Source organism: Mirounga angustirostris, unplaced genomic scaffold, assembly GCF_029215605.1.
Source record: "Mirounga angustirostris isolate CCGP_5_RB_7025 unplaced genomic scaffold, mMirAng1.0.hap1 SCAF_3, whole genome shotgun sequence".
NCBI classification, from domain to species: Eukaryota; Metazoa; Chordata; class Mammalia; order Carnivora; family Phocidae; genus Mirounga; species Mirounga angustirostris.
In genome coordinates this window covers 64,538,791-64,559,599 of record NW_026991711.1, presented here as the reverse complement: position 1 = coordinate 64,559,599, position 20,809 = coordinate 64,538,791, and the positions used below count along the sequence as shown (strand labels likewise).

At 38.1% G+C, this 20,809-nt stretch overlaps 1 long non-coding RNA gene and 1 pseudogene across 3 annotated transcripts in view; both read left to right on the top strand.

The window, feature by feature from the left end:
* Positions 1 to 20,809, top strand: part of LOC135363842 (uncharacterized) — a 478,080-nt gene that overhangs the window by 96,217 nt on the left and 361,054 nt on the right. The window lies entirely within an intron of this gene.
* Positions 120 to 8,847, top strand: LOC129045645 (elongation factor 1-alpha 1-like; annotated as a pseudogene).

The window sequence follows — 20,809 nt, the reverse complement described above, 5'->3', positions numbered from 1 at the left end:
CCAATTAAACTCATAAAATGGAAGCAGTCTATTAATGAGATATTTTTACATGTATGTTTATAAAATACTACCTTTAGAATTATAAATCTATCAAGTTTCTATTTAAACTATTATATAGTTTCCTCGACTAAGAGCAGGAAAATCAAAAAGAAAAACATTCAAAATTATTTTAGAAGGACAAAAAAATTCTTGCTCTATGTTTGAGTTATTTTATTGGACTTGTTAAAATCAGCAAATTTACTGTAATTACACTATTTACAGTATAATAAAATGGAAGTGACTTACAAGATTCACATTACAATAATCACTATACTAAGAATTATAATTCTATCAGATTTCCATTTAAGCAGTTGTATATTTACTTAGCAAATAGTGATAAAACTAAAAGAAAAAAATAAAAATTAATTTATGAGTCACAACAGAACACCTTTCTGTGATCCTGGATCTTTAGAAGTAGGCTTATTGGAAGGTTAGATCAACTCACTTCTATTTTCAGTTTATAGGACAAAAGACAGAATACAGTGCTGGGGGAGAGACATTTTTTGTTGCCAGTGGATGGTGTCCTGGGATAGGGAAATCACTTGGTGGGGAGGATTCTTGGGAAGGTCCATACTAGTTTTCCAGGGGAGAATAAGGGACAGGAGGTCTTCTTTTCAGGAATTGTCCCTTGACAGTTTCTGCAGCATCTTATCTCTGACTGAAGGATGTAGTGGAGGAAGAGAATCTGGACCAGCTATGTCCCATTCAGGTAGGAGCAGTGAATCAGGCATACTTAAATGACCAAGACTACCTGTGGTGTCATTTCTACTGAAGATTTCATTTCTGAAGATGGGCCTCTATGTTATCAAATGAAGGCATAGTAAAACTTACAAGTTCTGTTGTTTCTGAGAGTAGGGAGCACCAGGAAAAGTTCTGCATTGAACTTATAGAGGAATTGCTTGATCCAGGATAGAGTTGGCCTGATGGAAGGATCCTTTTCCTGTGGTTCTGTTCCCATGAGGATGATGTCACTGGATCACTGAACAATCCAAGCTATATTAGTTTGGTATGGTTGCCAAAACAAGATACTCCCATTGGGTAGTTTAAACAATACAAATGTATTTTTCTCATAGTTTTTGAGGCTAGAAGTCCAAGATCAAGGTATTGTCAGGTTCAGATTCTTTTGAGACCTCTCTCCTTGGCTTGCATATGACTGCCTTCACATTGCGTTTCTCATTGTCTTCCTCTGTGCATGTGTGCCCCGGTATCTCTTTGTGTGTCCAAATTTCCTCTTCTTATAAGGACATCGATTAGATTGGATTGATGGCTTTATTTGAACTTAATCACCTCTTTAAAGGCCCTCCTTCCAAATACAGTCACATTCTGAGGGACTGAAGTCTTAGGACTTCAACATGTAATTTGGGGGCATTATAATTCAGGCCATAACACCCACCTAATGGTACTCCTTCTTTGATGATCTGGTAATCCAGGGACTTCTGTAGATCCTGATTCATGGTGAGACTATTTTTCAATTCTACTCAGCACCAAGATTCAAGATAAGCAATTTTGTTCTGGGGATCAGGGATGGCTAGTATAGCAGATGCTATATTGCCTTGCTTAGATTCTAAAGGCCTTGTCAGTACTGTGTTTTCTGGTTGACTTCAGCTGCCAATACTAGATGAGGGCTCTCCATGCTATGGAAAGCTTTTTCCTTGTGAGCATGGCAGGTTGGACATGCTGAGGAATGAACAACTCCTAGGAGTTGCTTTCAACTAATGACAGAGAAGTAAGTATGTAAATATTTCAGCTTCTTTGGCCTTCAGGTAGGATAATTCTGATGCATGTATTTTAAATCATTTTCTAGATATTCCCCAAATGATTAAACTCCATTTATTCACTATGATATTTAGTTTGATAATGCGTCCTTCATTGACTGTCTTATTTTCCCTATCTCACATCCTCCCCTACCCCTTGTTTACTGCAACTCCTGAATAAGTATTTGCATTTTATTATTTTCTTTAGGTCTGCTTGTGGATGGTGGAGAATCCCAAAATAAGGAAATTTATACCAGAAATTGTTCTAGAAGGCAGATCTTCAAGATGGATTCTAGAATTAGATCTCTTGACATTGAGACTCCATTGCTAGTTTTAGGTAGGGTGGACTTAAACTCTGGCATGTTGTAGCATTACAATCACTAAGACTTTTATTGTGGGGACTTGGGATGGGATGAGGTACAGAGTGATGCACTCACTGTCTTATGCAGTATCTCTGGAATTTGAGAAATGTTGGTATTGGTAATTTTTAGGACTATGGATTTAGTCACTTGCTGTTAAATGGGCATTGATGTGCTGAAAAAAGAAAACCACACACTCAAACCAGCCAGTCATGAACCATGGGTATTTTGTGAAAGTTAGAAAATCTCTTTGACAGTATTTAAGGATGCTGTCATTTTCTAAAGCTAGAGGATAGACTGTACTGAAAATTAGGCCCAGGATTCTGATTCTCCTATACTAGAATTACAAAGAAGGCTGAATAACAGCTCTGGCAAGTCTCTTTCTAAAAGTAGGAACCCAGCTTTTTTGCAGTGGGTTTGCCCCCAGAACACAGGTGTTGTGAAAACCACCACTCAACCTAAACCAAAATGGGAAGGGAAAAGACTCACATCAACATCATCGTCATTGGACACGTAGATTTGGGTAAGTCTACCACTACTGGTCATCTGATCTACAAATGTGGTGGGATCGTTAAATGAACTATCAAAAAATTGGAAAAGGGGGTGCCTGGGTGACTCAGTCATTAAGCATCTGCCTTTGGCTCAGGTCATGATCCCAGGGTCCTGGGATCAAGCCCCGCATAGGGCTCCCTGCTCCGTGGGAAGCCTGCTTCTTCCTCTCCCACTCCCCCTGCTTGTGTTCCCTCTCTTGCTGTGTCTCTCTCTGTCAAATAAATAAATAAAATCTTAAAAAAAAAAAGAAAAATTGGAGAAGGAGGCTCCTGAGATGGGAAAGGGCTCCTTCAAGTATGCCTGGGTCTTGGATAAACTGAAAGCTGAATGTGAACGTGGTATCACCATTGATATCTCCCTGTGGAAATTAGGGACCAGCAAGTATTATGTGACCATCATTGATGCCCAGAACACAGACTTTATCAAAAACATGATTACAGGCACATCTCAGCCTGACTGTGCTGTCCTGATTGTGGCTGCTGGTATTGGTGAATTTGAAGCTGGTATCTCCAAGAATGGGCAGACCCATGAGCATGCCCTTCTGGCTTACACACTGGGCGTAAAACAACTAATTGCTGTGTTAACAAAATGGATTCCACTGAGCCACCCTACAGCCAGAAGAGATACGAGGAAATCGTTAAGAAAATTGGCTACAACCCAACACGGTAGCATTTGTGCCAATTTCTGGTTGGAATGGTGACAACATGCTGGAGCCAAGTGCTAACATGCCTTGGTTCAAGGGATGGAAAGTCATCCGTAAAGATGGGCCAGTGGAACCACACTGCTTGAAGCTCTGGATTGCATTCTGCCACCAACTCGTCCAACTGGCAAGCCCTTGTGTCTGCCTCTCCAGGATGTCTACAAAATTGGTGGTATTGATACTGTCCCTATGGGCCGAGTGGAGACTGGTGTTCTTAAACCTGGCGTGGTGGTCACCTTTGCTCCAGTCAATGTTACAATTGAAGTAAAGTCTGTTGAAATGCACCATGAAGCTTTGAGTGAGGCTCTTCCTGGGGACAATGTGGGCTTCAGTGTCAAGAATGTAACTGTCAAAGATGTTCATGGTGGCGGTGTGGCTGTTGACAGCAAAAATGACCCACCAATGGAAGCAGCTGGCTTCACGGCTCAGGTGATTATCCTGAATCATCCAGGCCAAATCAGTGCTGGATATGCACCTCTCCTGGATTTCACACAGCTCACATTGCTTGCAAGTTTGCTGAGCTGAAGGAGAAGATAGATCGTCGTTAAAAGCTGGAAGATGGTCCCAAGTTCTTGACATCTGGTGATGCTGCCATTGTTGATATGGTTCCTGGAAAGCCTATGTGGGTTGAGAGCTTCTCTGACTATCCTCCTCTGGGCCATTTTGCTGTTCGTGACATGAGTCAGATGGTTGCTGTGGATGTCATCAAAGCAGTGGACAAGAAAGCAGCTGGAGATGGCAAGGTCACCAAGTCCACCCAGAAAGCTCAGAAGGCTAAATGAATATTATCCCCAATACCTGCCACCCCAGTCTTAATCAGTGGTGGAAGAACTGTCTCAGAACTGTTTGTGTCAATTGGCCATTTAAGTTTAATAGTAAAAGACTGGTTAATGATAACAATGCATTGTAAAACCTTCAGAAGGAAGGGAGACTGTTTTGTGGACCATTTGTTTTTTGTGTTTGTGTGGCAGTTTTAAGTTATTAGTTTTTAAAATCAGCACTTTTTAATGGAAACAACTTGACCAAAAATCTGTCACAGAATTTTGAGACTCATTAAAACAAAAGTTTAATGGGAAAAATAAATAAATAAAATAAAATTAGGAACCCAGAAAGAGTGGAACCCTGATATCTAGAATAGATTGACTTGAGAATATTGAACTTCTTTAAGATCTTCATGAATTCATGGACTTGAAGAAGTAGCCTACTGAATTTCTCTTTAAGATATCCTTGAACTCCTGGGTCTGCAGAAATTACTCACTCTTTTTATAAGAGGATAGCAGTCACTTCCACTCCCCATTCTGCCTTGCCTGGACATCATGCAGAGTCTTCACCTGGGGCAGATGTTTCACAAGATAATATGCTTGCAAGTATATTTACCTCAAGATTTGCTCAGAGTGCCCCTAAAGTATGTAAGCCAATAACTAGTCTCAACCTCAGCATGGCCCAACTGGGGAAGTACTATCTCTGACTGGGAAGAAAAGTACTATTCACCAGATGAGTTGCAGGACCTGGCTAAAAATATATTATCAGGAAAATGTGCCTAGAAATCAGTCTTGAGAATGCTGCACCAGGAATTAAAAAATATGTCTGGATAAAGGAGAGTTTACTGATATGAATGTTCTCACATGGCTCAGGATTTAGCATCCTGGCAAGGACACCAGGAATCAGTTATAATCTTCTATTTGGATAACAGATTCTGGAACTGCTTTGGCAAAGTACTGAAGGAGGAGTCAAGAGACTTAGAGAGGTGGGCATGTTAGAATGGATTTACAGTCCTTGCTTTACATGGTACTGATATGCATGAATTTCAGTTACCATAGTTCTGCTAAATACCAGTGCTCCAACCACACAGTTCAAATTTCAGTTATCAAGATATATTAACTGTGAGTAATTGCATAAAGTACACACTTTTATGCTAGCTCTTCAATGCACAGAGCACTTCATAAATAACAGATGCACATCATGATCTAGGACTGTGTCATTTTTTTTTTTCAAAATCTGTAGGTAATTGGTCACTGAACATCTGTTACTCAATTTACATACAGATGGCAAATGTGTAGTTGTGTTGTCTCTTTATCGCCCAGTAAGAAAGCCATGTAACATTTTGTAAAAATGGATAATTGAAAGAGGGAATTGGCCACCACAAAGTACAGGAAAGAAACTAGAGTGATAATGCAAGAAGTGAAATTCTAATTGAATGTAAGTGGGGTTATAGAAGAAATAACTGACTGTGGGAATATTGACACTGCTGCTGTTTAAGAGATTCCAGACTTGTCATGATGAGCACTGAGTATTGTATAGAATTGTTGAGCCACTTTATATTGTATACCTGAAACAAATATAACACTATATGTTAACTATACTGGAATTAAAATAAAACAATTAGAAAAAGAGAGATTCCAGTTGTGCAGAGGAACTTAGTGAAGGCAAAAGTGGTCATGACAAAAAAGATGAAAATAACTCAGAGAAAGTGATGCTAATGGAAAGCAGAAAGGATAAGATGCTAGAAGCTGATTCAAATTTAGGAAGTAGTATGACACAATGTGACCTTATTTGGTGAGAGGTTATTAAGTTGAAATATGACCAGTGTCTTTATAAAAAGGGATTTTGGATGCAGAGTCAGACAGGGAGAAGAAGATGGCTGCAAGCCAAGGAGAGAGGTTTGAAACAGATCTTTTCTTCATAGCCCTCAGAAGGAACCAAACCTGCCAACACCTTGATCATGAATTTCTAGCCTCCAGAATGACGAGTCAATACATTTGTGTAGTTGAAGCCACCCAGTTTGTGGTACTTTGTTATGAGAGCTCTAGCAAACTAATGCAGACTCACAAATGAAGTCATAAATGGAGTCCTGGCCTGAGTCCACCTCTTAGTGAGTACAAAGACTTCTGTGGTCATTTCCTAGTCCTTCAGTTCATACTCATGATGAACCTATTTAGTAGCTCCTAGAACCCTTGCACTGGCTACCTGATCTGTAGAATGAGAGCAGCCATGGTAGGAAAGGCCAAGTGGAAGCCCTTGAACTTTCTTTACCTTCTTCCCAACCAAGACAGAAAATCAGGAGAAATACTGAATCCCAGATGGAATGTCAGAGATAAAAAAAAAACACCCTCAAAATATGTTTCAGGTGGCCATCATCACTAGTCTTGTTTCTGGAAGAAAAACAACAGATGGAACAGAGTAGATGATGTAGACCTCTGAAAACTTAACCAAGTAACATACTCAATTCCAGCTCTGTGCTGGATGTGTATCTTCACCAGAACAGATCAATACAGTCTCTTACCTTTGGTGTGTAGCAAATGATCTGGAGAATATGTTCTTTTCATTCCCTGCTAGAAAAATGGGTCAGAGGCAGGTCACATTAATTTGAAAGAGATAAAAGTATGCATTCATGAACCTGTTCAAAGTTATGTTAGCTCTCCTACTCTCAGTAACAACATAGGGTAAAGGCAACTTGATTATCTGAACATTTTGCAGAAAACTCATGTTGCTCTACCATTTTTATGACATCATGTTAATCAGAGAGGCCATAAGTAATCTAGATGCCTTGGTAAGACACATGCCATAGTGGGGGAGACAAATTTTACAAAAATTTAAGGGCCTGCCACATTGGTGAAAGTTTTAGAAATTTTGTGGTCTGGGTATGACAAGACATCCCCACCAAGGTAAAAAAGCTATCATACTTTCCATTTCCTAACAGTGAGGAAAATGCACAGTACTTGGAAGGCTGGGTGGTTAGGGATCTGGGAGGAGTGAGATTGGAAGATCAGTTAAAAAGAGATTTGGGAAAGAGGAATGTGGATTGATGAATAGGGATGGGCACAAAGTATGTGGATTTTTATCTCACAGCAGTACTTACCATCAGAGAAGACACTGAGTAGAAGAAAATAATGATTTTTCTAGGAGAGGTTAGTGAGCCTCTCTTCTTGGTCATTCCAGCATGTGCATAATGGGCTCAGGAATGGAGTAGTCTTGTGGTAGGAATGCAGTTGACACATCGGCCCAACAACAAAGGCTCTCTCTTACTAAGGCTAATCTGGCTATCACCATTGTGGAAGGTTCAAATTGTCAGCAGTAGAAACTGATGCTGAGCTGTTGGTATGGTCATGTTGGTATAGGGTGAAGACACCCAAGCTAGAGGAGGCAGCCATTTATCCTTACTGGATTGATGCATATTCCAGTTATTTGTGTCCTTTCTCTGCCCCAGTGCCTTAGTCAGCACTGTCGTCTGAGGGGTCAAAGTGTCTGACTTATAGTTATAGTATGTCATATTTTTTTTAACAAAAGGACTGATTTATGGTAAAGAGTAAGTACATATGTGTGGGATCTACTGCTCCTACTCTCTAACTCCCAGAAGCTCCTAATCTGAATGTTGAAAAGGCCACTTAAAGGTAAAGCAAAGGCATCTTCTTGGAGTTGTCGGATGCTATCTTTAAAGATATATTCCTTGAACCAGTACATACTGCTATATATCTCCCTTAGATTGAATACATGGATCCAAGGCATGGAAGCAGAAGCTGCCCTTATACCATTACTCCAAGTGACCCACTTGGGAGAAAGTATGCTTTCTATTCCTACAACTTCAAGATTTGTAGGATTTGAGGTCTGGGTTCCCAGGAACAAAGTAACATTCCACTAATCTTCAAGTTAGAGCACCTGCCTAGTCATTTGGGGTTCCTCATATGAATAGACTAGAAGGAAAAGAAGGGTTAGTATGTTGACAGGAGTGATTGACCTTGATTATTATAAGGAGGTAGGATTGCTGCTACATAATGGGAACAGTGAGAAACATGTCTGGAACTAGGAGATTTACTTGGATTTGCCTTCAAACCCAGTGATTACTGTAAATAGGAAATTACAGGAGCAGTATCCTGATAAAGTTAGGTAGCCAGAGGTGCAGATTTCTCAGGTGTGAAGGTATGGGTTACCCCACTGAGCAGCCAACTTGGAAGAGCAGAAATGCTATTCAAGAGTGAGAAGAATTTAGAATGTGTTTTAGAAAAGAGAGATGATGAATATTGGTTGTGGCCTTGGGGCCAACTGCAATAGCCAGCCAAAACAGTAGGTTATACCAATATTAAGCTGTAATTTTTTTTTTAAATCAGAATTATGACTGGGTACCACTTAGAAGAAACAGTAACTAGACAAAGTGAAATTAATATGAGGATAGAGTACATCTGATTAGTGCAAGGGATGGGCTATAGTAGATAGAGTCAGTTCCCCATCCATATCTCTGGGAAATCCTGCTCATTTATAACTGCTAATATCTGAATCTATGACTAAGGCTCTTTTTTTTTTTCTGCAGCTGTGGAGAGCTGCCCGTACACGTGACAGACTAGAAATGCCAATGAATGAACAATTTCTAGAGGGTGCCCTCAATTAGTGACTCTCATAAGTAGGCATATGAAAACTTGAGCTCCCCTTCCTCTTTCCTAGAGCTGGACAATTCTGAGGTGTATTTTTTGCATGCATTCTCAGAATTTTCTTATGGGATTAAGCTTTAACTGTTCAGTGTGGTAACTTGGTGTCATAATAGTGCATTTATGAGATGCTTTCCTTTCCCAATATTAATTTTTCATTCTTTACCAGTGTTGTTTTTGCTGTCCAACTAAACTACTGTCATTCGAATTCCTATTTCAGGGCCTGCTTCTGGGAGAATCCTAAATAAGACCATTCCTGAAACCTTAATATATTTACTAATTGCTTTATCATACATGGAGTAGTTACAAATTATACCAGTATTGCTAACAATAAACCTAGTGAGACCATTTTAAGATTTCTTTGCATTATAGTTGTCCTTAGACAATACTATGCTTCTGATGTAAAATCACAATACTATGTTAAAAAAGATACATGCTGTTTGAATTAAAACACATTAACTCAACATTTCTAGTTGTCAGAATTGATGGTGGGAGGGAGACTGTATTTTTTTAGGCAACCATTTTGCTGGGAAGTTCAATGACATGACATTTCAATTATCTACTGTTTGTTTTCTAGTCAAAGGAGACTGCCAGAAGTCAAATGAGGAAAGAGCAGGAGGTGGAGGGAGTGAGGAGGGGGAGGCAGGGGAACAAGGATCACAACACCCAGAGTTGGGACTTAACAACAGTCCTGTGAGTCACATCAGCCTTTTAACATAAAAAATTTAGGGCTACGGGAATAACAGTTGGTTAGTTAAAAACCCAAATCAAAACCTCACTGCCATTTTTTTTTGTTGTTAAATGGCTGACCACATTTAAAGATGAATGAAAATATACAAAAGAGCCAGCATAAAGACTATAATAAAAATGGAAAAGAACAAAACAAAATGGAGATGGAGGATATTTCTTAAAAGAGGGGTTTTCCAGGATAACAGAATAAGAATTTACTCAGACATAAGAATTCTCTTCAACTTACAGAACTCAGTATTCTCTTTCTATACTAGCAAAAACCAACAAAATAAGACAATAGGCTATAATAAGTCATTTGCAAAAGGAAAACAATAAAGCTGTATAATATAGGAATTAACCTAACAAAGAATTAAAAGAGAAAAATCTTAGAACTTGATTGAAAGACATAGAAAATATCTAAATAAATGAAGATATATGCCTGTCTATATCATCTATCTGTCATCTATCTATCTATCTATCTATCTATCTATCTATCTATCTATCTATCTATCTATCATCTATCTATCCATTCCGTCATTTATCCACACATACAGACTTAAGAGTAAACATATCAACTTTTTCCAAATTAATATATAAATTTAATGCATTTCCAGGAAATTGCCTCAATTGTGGGCCCTACTGAAAGTGCAAGTTTTAGGCAGCCATTTGTATTGTATGACTCCCAGTGCCTGCAACACTCCCTATACTAAAGCTACCATTAGAATAATACCTCAGATCAAAGAGAATGTAAATGTCTACCAATAAACATCTCATGATATGTTGTTTGTAGTAAGAATGAATCCTCACAGAGACAAAGCTTTGATGACCCTGTGCAGTGTTGATTCAGTGCTCTCATTTTCAGGAATATTGTCTCTAGTGTTAAGCAGGGTATGGCTGTATTTGACGTAGGAAATATGAGGACAGGAGGTAGTTGTGGGAAGGATGCATGTGGAGAAGCTAAGAAGTAGAGTCAGATACACATAGAAAAAAGAGATACAGAGTTTACACAATGATCTATCATGTCAAAACTAAAGTGAGGATGAAAAAAAGCTGAAACCATGAAATAGTAAACATAATACAAAATGAAGGAATGGATAAGCCAGTAGTGTAGCAGGAGATAACTCAGAAAATTGAAAGCCAGAGGAGAGAGAACCTGAGAGACAAAATAATTGGTTCCTACAGATTTATTAGTTCCTGGCTGCTTATCAGTTAACAGTTGTAGTTCTAGACCTTATATATCCTTACAATGAGCTCAATTTTACTTAAGGTAGCCTGAGTGTCTCTTTTACCCTTTCTTTTTCAAAGAAATAATTTTCCTCAGGATCTCAGCTCATTATTACTATTGATTAATGCAAGCCACTTAAACTTTGATTTTGTTATATTTTTACATACCTTTATTTACATTCTCCTTCCCTTATTCTATTTTATGTTTTATACTTACCATTTCTTATTTTCCAGTCTCTTTCCTTACATTCTCTTCATCTAAAATCTTCAATCCTAGTCCATGTTTTGTATGTTTTTAAGCTTCTTATAAAATATGTAGTGTCATATGTATGTATTTTTTCTTAAATGGCATTGGGGTTTAAGTCTTATTCTACTTTTTTTTCACTCAACATTATGTTTTATTTTTTTTAAAGATTTTATTTATTTATTTGAGAGAGAGAATGAGAGAGAGAGAACACATGAGAGGGGGGAGGGTCAGAGGGAGAAGCAGACTCCCTGCTGAGCAGGGAGCCCGATGCGGAACTTGATCCTGGGACTTCAGGATCATGACCTGAGCCAAAGGCAGTCGCTTAACCAACTGATCACCTAGGTGCCCTCAACATTATGTTTTAAAGATCTATTCATATTGTTGTATGTATATGTATTTTGTTGTTTCTAATCTCTACATATTATTTCATTGTACATATTTACCACACTTATCTGTTTATATAAAGTGTTAGAACAATGATTTGATGAACACCTTGTCTGTGCTCCTTTACTGAGCTGATTAAGAAGGTTTTTTTGTTTTTGTTTTTGTTTTTTTGGATATATATCACAAAATAAGGTTGCTGCGTTTAGAGTTTATGCCTATATAATTCCATTAAATAATTTTAGTATTTTCTGCCAGGTTACTCTCAAGAATGGTTGTAGAATATAAGAGTTTTTGTTTCCTTTTATTCTCAGTTGGTTCCATCAAAATTTCCATTTTCTTTTAAAGATTTTATTTATTTATTTATTTATTTATTTATTTATTTATTTATTTATTCATTCATTCATTCATTCATTCATTTGAGAGAGAGTGCATGAACAGGGAGAGGAACAGAGGGAGAGGGACAAGCAGACTCTGCACTGAGCATGGAGCCCTATGTGGGGCTCAGTCCCATGACCATGAGATCATGACTTGAGCCAAAAACAAGAGTTGGATGGATGCTTTAACCAACTGAGCCACCCAGGCATCCCCAAATTTTCTAATTTTAGCCATTCTGGTAGTATAAAGTGGTATCTAATTGGTGAGTAACATATCTTTGATTACTAATAAGTACTAATAAGTTAGAACATCACCTCATGAACACTTAGGTTAATGGCATTAGGGCTTCATATTCTGCAATTGTTTATGCATATCCTTGTTTTCCATTGGGCTTCCTGTCTTTTTCTTTTCACTTTGCAAGAGTTCTTTGTATGTTTTAAATATTAATCCTTTGAGGTTTTTAGAAATTACAAACATCTTCTTTGCTCTGGTAACTTTAAGTTGATTTTCACTGAACTGAAATCTTTAATTTTGATCTAATTAGTTCCACGGAGCTTTTAAAAATTATTCTGTTTTATTTTGTGGTTATGTAACTAATCCAATGTGAGTTTGCTCCTTGGTGAGTCAAAAACTGGACCAGGTTGAGTTATTGCACAAAGAAAACTTTATTTGTAACAAATAAGAAGATCACAAGGAATAATTTCCAAAGCCATGATTCTGGGCTGGCTGATGGTCTTGTCAGGGCAGTGGCTATCACTCCAGGGGTGGTTTTAGTTTCCATTTGCCTGAGTTAAGAGATAAACTGGAAAGAAGGGCTTAAGGAAAAATGTGGGACAAAGGCCAGTAAGTACAAGTAGGAGGTAGGCAGGAAAGATTAGGTCTTGGGGTCTAGTTGGTGATAGTTATAATCAATAACATTAAACTTACCATCTTAAACATTTTTAAGTGTACAGTTCAACAGTGGTAAATATATTCATATTGCTCTACAACAGAACTCCAGAACTTTTTCATTTTTTTTTTTAAACATTTAATGTATTATTTGTTTCAGGGGTACAGGTCTGTGATTCATCAGTCTTTTTTTTTTAAAGATTTTATTTATTTATTTGACAGAGAGAGAGAGAGAGAGAGCACAAGTAGGCAGAGTGGCAGGCAGAGGGAGAGGGAGAAGCAGGCTTCCTGCTGAGCAGGGAGCCTGATGCAGAACTCAATCCCAGGACCCTGGGATCATGACCTGAACTGAAGACAGATGCTTAACTGACTGAGCCACCCAGGCACCCCTGTGATTCATCAGTCTTACACAATTCATAGCACTCACCATAGCACATACCCTCCCTAATGTCCATCACCCAGCCACTCCATCCCTCCCAACCCCCCAATCCAGCAACCCTCAGTTTGTTTCCTGAGATTAAGAGTCTCTTATGGTTTGTCTCCCTCTCTGATTTCATCTTGTTTCATTTTTCCCTCCCTTCCCCTATAATCCTCTGCCTTGTTTCTCAAATTCCTCATATCAGTGAGATCATATGATAATTGTCTTTCTCTGATTGACTTATTTCGCTTAGCATAATACCCTCTAGTTCCACCTACGTCTTTGCAAATGGCAAGATTTCATTTTTGATGGCTGCATAATATTCCATTATATATATATACATTTATCCATTCATCTGTCGCTAGACATCTAGGCTCTTTCCATAGTTTGGCTATTGTGGACATTGCTGCTATAAACATTGGGGTGCAGGTGCCCCTTCGGATCACTACATTTGTATCTTTGGGGTAAATACCCAGTAGTGCAATTGCTGAGTCGTAGGGTAGCTCTATTTCCAACTTTTTGTTTAAAAGATTTTATTTATTTATTTGACAGAGAGAGACACAGCGAGAGAGGGCACACAAACAGGGAGAGTGGGAGAGGGAGAAGCAGGCCTCCCACAGAGCAGGGAGCCCGATGCGGGGCTAGATCCTGGGATCCTAGGATCATGACCTGAGCTGAAGGCAGATACCCAGTGACTGAGCCACCCAGGCGCCCTATTTTCAACTTTTTGAGGAACTTCCATACTGTTTTCCAGAGTGGCTGCACCAGCTTGCATTCCCACCAACAGTGTAGGAGGGTTCCCCTTTCTCCACATCCTCACCAACATCTGTCGTTTCCTGACTTGTTCATTTTAGCCATTCTGTCTGGTGTGAGGTGGTATCTCATTGTGGTCTTGATTTGTATTTCCCTGATGCTGAGTGATGTTGAGCAGTTTTTCATGTGTCTGTGGGCCATTTGGATGTATTCTTTGCAGAAATATCTGTTCATGTCTTCTGCCCATTTCTCGATTGGGTTATTTGTTCTTTGGGTGTTGAATTTGATAAGTTCTTTATAGATTTTGGATACTAGCCCTTTATTTGATAAATCATTTGCAAATATCTTCTCCCATTCTGTCAGTTGTCTTTTGGTTTTGTTGACTGTTTCCTTTGCTGTGCAAAAGCTTTTTATCTTGATGAAGTCTTAATAGTTCATTTTTGCCCTTGCTTCCCTTGCCTTTGGCGATGTTTCTAGGAAGAAGTTGCTGCGGCTGAGGTCGAAGAGGTTGCTGCCTGTGCAGAACATTTTCATCTTGCAAAACTAAAACTTTATGTCCGTTAAACACTAATTCCCCATATCCCATCGCCCTAGCCCTTGGCAGCCACTTTTCTACTTTATGTTTCTATGATATTTTAGAAACTTTATGTGAGTGGAACTATATGTATTTTTCCTTTTGTTTTAGGTAAATAATAAGTATAATATCTTTAAGGTTCACCCATGTTTAGCACATGACAAGATCTACTATTTTAGGCTGCATAATATTCAATTAAATGTGTATACATATTTTCTTCATCCATTCATCTGTACTGTTTGGAATATTACTCAGCCATCAAAAAGAATGAAATCCTGCCATTTACAATGATGTGAATGGAACTAGAGGGTATTATGCTAAGTGAAAAAAGTCAGTCAGAGAGAGACAAATACCGTATGATTTCACTCATGTGTGGAATTTAAGAAGCAAAACAGATGAACATAGGGGAAGGGAAGAAAAAATAAACAGAGCGGGAGGCAAACTATAAAAGACTCTTAACTATAGGAAACAAACTGAGGGTTGCTGGAGGGGAGGTGTGTGAGGGGATGGGTTAACTGGGTGATGGGCATTAAGGAGGGCACTTGATGTAATGAGCACTGGGTGTTATATACAATTGATGAATCACTAAATTCTATCCTTGAAACTAATAATACACTCACTATATGTTAACTAAATTGAATTTAAATTAAAAAATAAAAGAAGATATCTGATGACAACATGTTGATGAATGTATAATAAAATATAGTCTGATAATCTTTGTTTTGGTTTGTGAGGTTAACCTTATTTACATTTATATATTTATTCTATTAGAACATCTTTCTGCCATATTACTGTTTTTTTCCATTTGAATTAGTAGTAGATTTCTTCTTTTCTCCTTCCTGTATTCCATTGGATAGATTTAATCTTCTTTTGCTGATTTGAAATCCTCCATTTTATTTTTATTTTTCTAGTGATTATGCCTAATATATTAAGATCCATCTTATTTTTACTTTTCCTTTTCAAGGACTTGAAGTTATCAATATCCATTTAACTCTCTTCCCCTAATATATTGTCCTTCATCATACTTACATCTTCTTTTGTTCTCCATACCTTTTCCCATTCCACTTCTGTGATGATGGTACCCAGAATTTTGGTTCTGTATTTTTTTAATATACTTTTATATGTTTTTTTCTCTTAAAAAACTCTAAACTTGGGCGCCTGGGTGGCTCAGTTGGTTAAGTGACTGCCTTCGGCTCAGGTCATGATCCTGGAGTCCCAGGATCGAGTCCCGCATCGGGCTCCCTGCTCGGCAGGGAGTCTGCTTCTCCCTCTCCCACTCCCCGTTTGTGTTCCCTCTCTCGCTGTGTCTTTCTCTGTCAAATAAATAAATAAAATCTTTAAAAAAAAACAAAACTCTAAACTTTATTAAATTATTTATTCACCTGTTTTCCAAATATCTTATAGTACCTCATCCTTCATGATTTATTTCCCTTCTTTTTGGAATACTTCTTCTAAGAGAGCTTCCAAAAGGCTTTGTGTAAAAAAATGTCTTAAGGCTTTATATGTATTTTTTTGTTTGTTTAAAGATTCTATTTATTTGAGAGAGAGAAAGAGTGAGAGAGAGAGAGATCACGAGCATGGGGGAAGGGTAGAGGGAGAAGCGACTCCTTGCTGAGTAAGGAGCCCGATGTGGGACTTGATCCCAGAGCTCTGGGATCATGACCTAAACCGAAGGCAGACACCTAACTGACTGAGCCATCCAGGAGCCCTTGAGGCCTTGTATGTATGAGATATCTTCATTTCAGTCTTACATTTAAATGATAGTTTGACTAAATATACAATTTTAGGATTAAAATTATTTTCTTTAAACATTTTGAGGAAACAATTCCATATCACTATCTCTGTAATATAGCTGGTGAACAGTCTGATGTCAGGCTGATTCTTTTCTTTTGTGGGTAGCCTGATTTATTTCTTCATATGGCCTGCATTATTGCTTTCTCCTTTTTCTTTTTCTTGTTCTTCTTATTTTTTTTAAAATTTTTTTTAAAGATTGTTCTTATTTTAAAAAATTACTTTATTGAGGTATGATTGCTATATAAAAAGATGTACACATTTAATATATACAACATGAGTTTGGAAATAAGTATATGTTCAAGAAACCATTATCAAGGGGTGCCTGGGTGGCTCAGTCGTTAAGCATCTGCTTTCCACTCAGGTTATGATCCCAGGGTCCTGGGATCGAGCCCTGCATAGGGCTCCCTGCTCTGCAGGAAGCTTGCTTCTCTCCCACTCCCCCTGCTTGTGTCTCTCTGTTAAATAAATAAATAAAATCTTTTTTTTTTTAAGATTTTATTTATTTTTTGACAGAGAAAGAGACAGTGAGAGAGGGAACACAAGCAGGGGGAGTGGGAGAGGAAGAAGCAGGCTTCCCGCTGAGCAGGGAGCCAGATGTGGGGCTCGATCCCAGGACCCTGGGATCATGACCGGAGCTGAAAGCAGACGCTTAACGACTAAGCCACCCAGGTGCCCCTAAATAAATAAAATCTTAAAAAAAAAACCCATTACCACAACCTATGCCATAAACATATCCACCTCCAAAAATTTCCTCCTACCCTCTTTTTTATGATTATTATTATACTGCTTTCTATAGAGGGTTTTTCTTTTTTGACTTCCATCGCTATTCCTTACAGGGAGAGAGGCAGAGGAGGAGCTTTTAGTTCACTTGCAACTGTTATCTGCTGTTCTCATCTTGATTCAGAGGACTATTTTTTTTTAAGATTTATTTATTTATTTGAGAGAGAGAGCATGCACAAGCGGGGGGAGGGGCAGAAGGAGAGGGAAGCAGACTCCCCGCTGAGCAGGGAGCCTGACATGGGGCTGGATCCCAGAACCCTGAGATCATGACCTGAGCTGAAAGCAGATGCTTAACTAACTGAGCCACCCAGGAGCCTCCAGAGGACTGTTTCCTCTGTGGTTTTGGGCTGATGCTGTGGTTTTTCTGTCCCCCTGTGACTACAGGCATGTTAATGTGGCAGAGAGTGAAGAGCAAAACTAGAAAAATTTCCCTGAACCTATACCTACACTGTATGCCAAGCTTTTTGGCCAAGCAGTTGTTTGCCTTCTACCCTACACCAAGTTCACGATTGCCCGTGTCTCTACAGGGGCTCCTCACAGGCTCTCCTTTAGTTCTTCAGATTAATGCACTTTATTTCTGTGGCATCAACAGTTGGTTGGGGCAGGGGACCAGTAGCTAGTAGGAGTTTGCTATCTTGCAGGAACCCTTGAGAGTTTCTTTTTTTTATAATTAAGTGGCTAAGAAATGCATGAAGTAGGAGCTAAAGCCATTCCATTCAAATATTAAAGGCAAAAGGATATCAGAATTTTAAAGATCTACTGTTAAGTCTACTTGGAAAAGTCATTCCCTTTCTGATATGAGGAATTCTTAGTCTCAGGAAACAAACTGAGGGTTGCTGGAGTAGGGGGTGGGGTGGGAGGGGTGGGAGGGATGGGGTGGCTTGGTAATAGACACTGGGGAGGGTATGTGCTATGGTGAGCGCTGTGAATAGTGCAAGACTGTTGAATCACAGACCTGTACCTCTGAAACAAATAATACATTATATGTTAAAAAAAAAAAAAAGAAGAAGAAGGTAGCAGGAAGGGAAAAATGAAGGAGGGGAATCGGAGGGGGAGACGAACCATGAGAGACTATGGACTCTGAGAAACAAACTGAGGGTTCTAGAGGGGAGGGAGGTAGGGGGATGGGTTAGCCTGGTGATGGGTATTAAGGAGGGCACGAACTGCATGGAGCACTGGGTGTTATATGCAAACAATGAATCATGGAACACTACATCAAAAACTAATGATGTAATGTATGGTGATTAACATAACACAATAAAAAAAAAGTCATTCCCTTTCAATTATGTAGCTTTGGGGGGAAAAGTACATAGAACTATGTAGGAGAAGGGAACACAAACCTCATTAGCCTGGGCAGACAAATCAGTCAAGTGTGATTGATCAATAGCATAGTAAATGTTACAGTCAGATACCCTCACAATCTGGTACTTGGTGACCCGTTAAATGAAGAGATGAAGAAGAGAAAGGTAAGAATGAGATTTCTAATCCAGATGACAGAGATAATTGGGTCACAGCCATTAACTGAGATTTGAAATATAGGAAGAAGAGTTGGTAATATATATGTAATCCACAAAAAAGAAGAAGACTTTCACAGTGACTGCAGAATTCTCTGGAACATTAAGAAAAACAAATTTAAGATGATTTGATAGAGATGCTTTTGCTGCTAATGAAATGAAACCATGACAAAAAATCCCAATAATTTTTTTAAACACTTGACAACGATTGTGCCAAATTGTCTAATTTATAATTGAAAATAATTCAGAAAATCTGGTAGTGTTTTGATAGGTTGATATTACCATGCCTTTAGTTTTGCTTTGATTTCTTTTTTTAAGTTCAAGTTTTTATTTAAATTCTAGTTAGTTAAATTTTTTTTAAAGATTTTTAAAAATTTATTTATTTGACAGAAAGATAGCACAAGTAGGCTGAGCGGCAGGCAGAGGGAAAGGGAGAAGCAGGCTCTCTGCTGAGCAGGGAGCCTGATGCAGGGCTCGATCCCAGGACCTTGGATAATGACCTGAGCTGAAGGCAGCCGCTTAACCAACTGAGCCACCCAGGCACCCCTTAGTTAGTTAACATATATGGTAAAATTGGTCTCAGGTGTAGAATTTAGTGATCCATCACTTATGTGTAACATCCAGTGCTCATCACCACCAGTGCCCTCCTTAATACCCATCACCCATTTGGAAAAAAACTACAAACTCAGTTTCAAGGGTGTATGTTGAACAATTTCAGACTCGAATTGTTTACAACTACTAACTTGTGTAATGGTTTCCATTTGATGTTATAAATCTCCACCTTATATGGGAATCACTTGGAATTCATTCCAGATGTGTGATCCTCAGAGATTTTCAGTTAGTTAGAACTCTGAAACTGTTGAACTTCCAGCCTCTGTTGGAGTTTTAGTTCTAGTGAGCATTCTCCTCAAACACTATAGGAGCCAACTCTTTATTTCTAGTGTGGATGTGTGGTATAATTTGTAGGGATGGAAAGTTTTACTAATAAATTATGTTAAAACATTTTCACAAAGTGGTCCAATTAAAATTTACACATAATACACATCATATATAACATTCTATTGATACTTTCCTAATGGCAGACAAATGCATTAGCTGAGAATGAACATAAACATATAGGCATGTTATGATATCGAAACTGTATTCATTGCAAAATGTTTTATGGAAATATATTTGTTTCAAATATGATATGTGCAATATAGCTATAATGAGAAAAGTTTTTTCTGTCAAAATGTTTTTTGTGGAGGTTATCTGAAGAGCAGCTAGGGAGGGCAGGGTCCCAGAGAAATCTGCATCTATATTCTAGGTTAACTCTTGTAGTGTTACATCTCTCTCAGGGAATACCTTGAAGTGCTTTTGTTTCTCTAATTTTTTGTTGTGGACTTAAACATCTAATTGTGATATTTAAAAAAAGTTGATTTCATGATTTAATGAAAATATTACTGAACTAGAGTTCAGGGGTTCTTCTTTCTTTGGCATCAAGGATATGTCCGTGATTATTCAAATTCACGATTTCCTAAATCTAACTCTACTTGGTCTATTGTATTTTCTGTCACACATATTTCATGCACAGCTTTGCTGTGTGCCTTAATCATGTCAATTACCTGGATAGCCACTCTCTTTTCTTATGATTTATTTATAGCTGATGACTCCTCTTTTAGGTGCCACATTTTTCCTTATAACCTTTCTCAGTAAATTCTGACATTCCTGTTTCTCTTCACTTTCTGGCCACTTATTTTATATAATGTCTTTTTGGCATTGTATTGTATACAAACTGATTTTATATTTTGAAGTATTTCATGTATATAAATCTTATTGACTAGAATGGTATAATTCTTTGAGGGTAAAAATATGAATCATAATTTTTTATTAATACCTGCTTTTCTTTTAACACTGCTAGGAATATAGGAGGTACAACATTAGTTTGTATTGTTGAATTTTGTGGGCCTAATTTCAACTCCATCATAAACTGTGTGACTTTTGAGTGGATTTTATTTTTTATTTTTATTTTTTAAGTTTTATTTATTTAAGTAATTTCTACACCCCACATGGAGCTTAAACTCATGACCCTGATGAGATCAAGAGTCATGCACTCCACCGACTGAGCCCGCCAGGTGACCCTTGATTGAGACTTTAAATTGAATTTATTTTATATAGATATAGTCCTTAATTTATATATCAATTTTGATTATAAATCATTTCCATTTTTTTAATCTCTAAGACTTTTAATTGATTTTTAGGGGTGATGAAGTGGCATGGTATGAATCCCAGCTTTTAAGAATCTTCTTAAACTTCACCTTTCTGA